This window comes from Triticum aestivum, chromosome 3A (genome assembly GCF_018294505.1).
Source record: "Triticum aestivum cultivar Chinese Spring chromosome 3A, IWGSC CS RefSeq v2.1, whole genome shotgun sequence".
NCBI classification, from domain to species: domain Eukaryota; kingdom Viridiplantae; phylum Streptophyta; class Magnoliopsida; order Poales; family Poaceae; genus Triticum; species Triticum aestivum.
Window position 1 is genome coordinate 67,797,187 of NC_057800.1, and position 6,384 is coordinate 67,803,570.

The 6,384-nt window shown below is 43.1% G+C and overlaps 1 long non-coding RNA gene across 9 annotated transcripts in view; it reads right to left on the reverse strand.

Annotated features, from left to right (window-relative positions):
* Positions 1–4,467, reverse strand: part of LOC123060351 (uncharacterized) — a 13,103-nt gene extending 8,636 nt beyond the window's left edge. For 6 of the 9 annotated variants that reach the window (XR_006427920.1, XR_006427917.1, XR_006427918.1 and 3 more), the window contains exons 1-3: positions 2,636–4,467; positions 1,345–1,592; positions 1,167–1,237 (exon numbers count right to left, since the gene is read on the reverse strand). This is a non-coding gene — a long non-coding RNA (uncharacterized lncRNA). Of the gene's footprint in view, positions 1–1,166; positions 1,238–1,344 lie in introns of all 9 variants that reach the window. The other 3 variants (XR_006427919.1, XR_006427912.1, XR_006427914.1) reach the window with 3 other exon arrangements.
* Between the last annotated feature and the right edge of the window lie 1,917 nt (positions 4,468–6,384).

Sequence of the window (6,384 nt, forward strand, 5' to 3'; positions counted from 1 at the left end):
AGCCGAGCGCCGCCGCCGCCCCAGGTGAGCAGCGCCGCTGCCCTACCCCGTTTCCCCTCGCTCCCCCTTCCTCTTGTCTCTCTCTAACCTCTCTTTCCCCGCCCCAGGTGAGCAGCGTCGCCGCCCTGCCCCGTTTCCACCCCACGGCCTACAGATCCGGCCGGCCTCCATTGCCCTTGTCGTTCCCGTGCCCGGATCTGGCCGGAGTTCGTCGCCACCGTGCCCGCCCGTGTCGGCAACGTGGCGGCCTCCTCAGCCTCGAGGGCGAGCTCCCAGTTGACCGCGTCCGCCGCCGCGACGCCTCGGTCCACCGCGACCTTCAACGCCCGCCGCGACGCCTCTGTACGCCGCGCTCTACAACGCCAGTCGCGACACCTCGCCCCATTCCTAGGCTCTGGCGGCGCTCACGTCCGCCGCGACGCATCCCCTGCCTTGCTTGTGCGGTGTCGACGCCGGCGACAAGCGGTTCAGTAGAGGCAGGGTGTTTTTTGCAAAAAAACAAACGTTATCTACAATTTAAGTAGGATTGCGCGTTAATTTCAGGAAAATAGGGGGACTTTTTTGCAAAAATGACAGCGACGGACGACCAGAAGCATTAGCTGCTTTATTAGTAGGGAAAGACTAGGAAATATGCCCGTGCGTTGCAACGGGAGAAAAAACTTATGACACGCCCATCCACTACCTATCTTACATCGACCATAACTTACATGAAAACAAACGTTGCCCACTATGAACACCACAACATCCCTGTGGCCCATGCAAGTCCTTTGACACAACGTTGAGCATGTGATGCAACCTCCACTCTACGCCCACAACCCACAGCGTCATCCAATAGCAATGCACAATGCTGCTTTACAGGGATTCAAGACGCTAATAAGCTTTAATGAAACCAGGATATTAGTAGCTCTCAGTTTCTCTCTTTAGCAAAGCCTATAAAGAAGATTTAATAATTGATTTCCGATTCACCTTGCTTTCTACTGGGTAACTGGAATTTGTTACTCCAATAGGTACCAAACCTCCAACTCCATCTAAAATTTTCATAGCCACACTTAAGTTATACTGGTTCCAAGTTCTATTCGGCTACCCCAAGTAATCATCAACCAAACATGCATATTATATTTTGTAAATTGGCATTTCCATTCCTGTGTAGCACAAATTTCACATACCATGTTTACGTACGGATCCTTGTAGCCACCAGTTGCCTACATGACATAAGCCACTCTACTGCTTCAGCAACCTGCAAATTCCCAACAGAGATATGGACACAGATGAGGCAGTCAGGCAATAAATTTTAGAACGTCTTAATCCAATAGTTCGATTGGATTTGGAGAAAGTTCTACTCACCAGTGCAGAGCCATGCTTGTTACAACGTTGTTATTGATGGTGGCACAAATGGATGGCTGTCTCTGTTGCTAGCGTCGCCTTTTGCAGCGATAGCCACTCCATGATCGAGTAGGCCTTCCTTGGCAAACTCTCACAACCACCGCTCATCCACGGAGGTTGTCGACATCTTCTCGACGTTGTCTTCTATTAACACAGCTCCCGTGATGGTGCTCCCCTCACTGGCCACTCTGCTACCCCTCTCGCACTCCCTGACAATAACTTCTATAGTATGAATATTGGAATGATATACCTGTAACCGACAAACTGAAACACCAATGACAAAATAATGCTTGATATTCTTATTACAACAGAAAAGTTCAATATTGTCAGCTATATGATTCTATAGTACGTACAAGGACATTTGTGTGTGAGCTTAATTATATATGAGAGGACCTTCAGAGCAGTTAAAAAAACTACATGGTCGGAAAAGAAAAAAATACAACTGAATTTCATCAGCTTGATTCATGTTGTTTTGAACTCTACCAAGAGAATAAGATGTCAGTATCCACTGTCAGTAGTTGCAGTGTGGCAACTAATTAGTGGTAAGGCAATTAGTCGGATATTCATATATGTAAGCTGAGCTCCTCCTACAGCTTTATAAATGATTTATGTAGAGAAGAAAGGCATGGTACTAAGGCAGTAATAAGTAATATTGAAATCTTCTCTGCGTATCATCTATAGTATTTGCAGGTTGCAGGATGGTTACATCAGATTCCCGTGAAAGGTCAAGGAGACGTAGACAATACTAATAGAAATAGCTTCAGTTCAGTTCCACTTTTTTTTCTTATCACTTCTAATTTCTAAAGGATCGTGGATACCTCTAGTAAACAACTACTGGGAACCGCAAATGATATCTTGGGTTTTAACCAGCTGATTCAAAAACCAAGGGAGACAAATTAGAGATGCTTCAGTTATGTTCCACTGTATGTTTCCTGCATACAGTTCGTATGCAGCTCTACTACCCTGTATTTTTGAGAAACACCTTGTACTACACCCCTTCTTCATGAATGAAAAGCCAATCTGGCAGTTTCATCAAAAAAAGAACTCTTGGTTTCTAAGGAAACAATCTAAATCCAGTATGTAATTTGAAGTTTGAATTTCGTTTTTACTCAACAACAGTATCCACTAAATGTACACGGTATAATTATGTTTCAAGTAATACAAGCAAGCTATGTAACTGAATAAAAGATAAATAAGGTGTGCCATAATGAGAACAAATAGTCATACAACAAATAATAATATCAAACCTAACCCTCTAACTCTTGTCAGCAGCTTGTATCAAGTTGTGGAAGGCCCGTGTCTGAATTATTGGAAGATAAAACACATCAAGTCTTATTACATAAGAACATGGAATCATAAAGAGCATTTACTCGGGCATGTTCGCGTGGATCTGGAGCATTGCCCGTAAGCTAATGGTGGACAGAATTTTAGTAGTGAAAGAAACAAACCAGTGTCATCCATATCCTCAAATTCCATATGAATCAAAAAGTGATAACTATCCTCGAGAACAAGCCATATACTCGTATTTAGTATCAATCAGTGAGCAGCATCATAGAAGTGTTATTTGTTTGGTTTCTGGCAGAGAGCAGCAATATATATAATGGGGTCAAGGCCTTCTTCGGAACTCCCAGATATGAATGCTCATGTTCCTGCCTGCAAGGCTGCAAGTAACAAAAGACTAAGCACTTAGCTTAGAATTCAATGTAAAAAATGTAAATAAAGAACATGTAAAGGGGATAAGTACACCATTGATTATTTCTCACTGGAGCGCTACACCGGATCCATGGCATAGGAGGAAACTCTTTCAGATGTATACTGCTACAGCACACAGTACTGTTGAAATGCTAGCGGAAGACAAAATTCATGGTAGAACAATTATCATTAAAATCATGAGGCCAAATGGCCAACAATTTAGTGGGGCCTTGTGATTTTGGGCCAACAGTGTTCATATATTTTCCAGTGCATATATCCCAAAGAACTTGCATCACTTTCTTGCTTTTATTGTAACACCAGTTGATTAATTGACCACAAAACTGATAAAATATTCCTAAGCAAAATTTCTTCTAGTTAGAACTGAAGCCTTTTGATGTTAGCAACTCATCTGGAGTGTCTTGCCCAACATCAAGAAATTAGGATGAGAATGAGGAATGAAGGATTCAACCTGGGCAGATAAAAGTTAATGCATTCCAAAATTGTTGTGGTGGACAGAGCAGCAGACGCAGCTTGATCTCATCCTTATTGAAGTCGTTGATGAAGAGGTCCAGATTTTAACACATAGATGAGCAAACAATTCCCCTATGCATCGCTGGCTGAGAACAATGATAACAACTTTTGAGATTGATCTTAGGCTTTCTCCTCTGTGTCCACGAGCTGCAAGTCAGCCTCTGCCTCTGAATCGGTGTGCTAACGACGGGGGACAGGAGCCTGAGAGTGTGGCATGCTGCTGTAAACTGAGAAGGGGAGAAGAGGCCTACTGCCATGTTACTGACGGTGACGGGCTAGGCTGCTGTCTGCGCTCCCCCTCGCCGACGAGCATGGACCTGCAAGGTCCCCAGCAGCATACATGGCTGGAGATCCGGAGAGGCAGGGCTCGGCAAGCAGGGGCGGGGCATAGAGCGCGGCGGCCGCGGCCAGAGCATCCGCGTCCGTGTCGCCGTAACCATCGGCCGGATCCAACGCGCGCGATTCTGACACCGCCCTGCCTCCTGCGCGTCCTCCTCCTCCTCCCGGCCGTTTACCGTGGCGGCGCGGAGCGTGTTGAGCAGCCCGTCGCGGTCGGCGGCGCGTGCTCGAGCCCGCCGGTGCAGGCCCGGAGCGCGGCGGCCTGGGCCTCGGCGTCGGCGAACCGCGCGAGGACTTGGACGGCGCGGGGAGGAGGGCGCGGCGGAGAGGAGGCAGGCCGGGGTGCGGGAAGGACGGCAGCACGGAGCGGGGAGGAGGGCGCGGCGGAGAGGAGGCAGGCCGGGGTGCGGGGAGGACGGCAGCACGGCGTGGCGGAGGATGCGGGCCGGCGGCGGCGAGGCAGCGGATTCAGATGGGGTGGGAGACGCAGTCGCTCGATTCGGGGGTGGGTTTTTCTTTTTCTTTTTCTTTTTCAAGCGCGTCCATGGGGCAGACACACGAAACGTTTTCCCCACTTATTTACTGGACTGCGGGTTTATTTTCATAAAAGTCAAGGGGTTTTCTGTAAAAATGCCGATGACGGACGACCAGAAGCATTAGCTGGTTTATTAGTAGGTAAAGAAAAATTAGGGAGAGATTTTGTATATTTTTCTTTACTATTTTATGTTACATTTTTGCCTTTTGTGTTTTTACTATTTGTTTTCTTTTATCATTTTTCTTTTTTGGGTGAAAATAAGCAATTTTGTAGACTTAAATAAACATAAACATATATTCGGATACACATGAAGAATCATTCCAAAATGCATAATGTTTTCTATACGAGTGAATAGTCTTTTATTCCCTCTATTCCTTAATATAAGGTGTATTTGTTTTCTGATAAGATTTCGTAATGTAAGGTGCTTTTCTTGTAATTTCTTACAACCCCTTTTTAGGCCTTCAGAAAAGGGATAGCTTGTATCTCTTCATTTCCTGTCCAACTGATTTACTTGCCGCAAACCAACAAATTAGCCAAGGGTAACTTCATCCTAAATTCTCTATAATTTCATGACTTGGTCACCGTGTTGGAAAAATACACCTTACATAAAGTAACAAGTGAGTAATACCAGATAACCGTTGGTTCAAATATACATTATTTTTCATATATATTTTTGAAAATATAATGTTGGACAATATTGATGAACATATTAAATAAAAATCTTTTCTATTATTTTATAGAAATCAAGAAGTATACGTTAGTACGGCGCATAGTGGTCCGCCCATTACCATTCTCCTTCGGCGGGCCTAGAGTAGCCATTGGAGCGGGCGTAACTATCTATCGCCATATGTGAGATGGAGCAGCCACTCGCCTACAGCGAGCTTCCAGTTGGGCCGGCCGAATTAGCTTCTTGCTGTTTAGTTCGATTTTATTTATCTTTTCTACCCCTCAAAAAAAATTATCTTATCTTCTTCTTCTTCTTCTTCTTCTTCTCATATTAAAAAATATATCTAAATACACATATTCCAAAACTTATATTTAATTACAAAATTAAAAACCGCAAATTTGGAAAATGTTTACAAAATGTAAAAACATTGTTAGTATATTATTAGAAATGTTGATATCATTCAACTAAAATGTTTGTGAAGATTTTAAAAATGTTCACATGTTTGAAAAAAATTATGTGACATTTTTGAAAAATGTTATGCAATGTAAAAAAGTGTTCGTGTAATTCAGAAAATGCACATTACATTTAAACAAAAGCATGCGTTTTACAAATGTCTTTGATACAATATCTTTAAAATGTTCCTATGGTTTAAAAAATGTTTTGTATCATTCAAAAGAATGTTCCAACATTATTTGGAAAAATTTAACGTGTATTTAGTCTAAATTTCAAAATCGTGTATTTAGAAAATGTTAATCATGTATTTGAAAAATGTTAAACGTGTATAAAAAATGTTTTATATGTATACAAAAAATGTAGAATGTTTATGAAAAAATATACATCAAAACATGTATGCAAAAAACATTAATCATGTATTTGAAAGTGTTAAACATGTATAGAAAAATGTTCCAGATGTATACAAAAAATGTATAATGTGTATGAAAAATTATACATGTGTTGCGACCATATGGCCCAAGAGGACGTGATGGATCGTCTCTGGCTCCTGATTACGAAGTGTACAAGTCACCGGGTGCGGAAGACCACATCTCTGAGTCTATCCACGGGTTGGATCGCCCCGGCACTCTCGACTTGATAAAAAAAGAATGCCCGATAGGCCGTCCGAGCTGAAAATTCTTCATCGCCCTCCCAGGCCCAGACAATGGCATCCTCAGTCAAGCAAATCAAGTTAGAAACTTTTAGGCAGTGAATTCTACAGTTAATTGACGCCTGATTTCCTCGT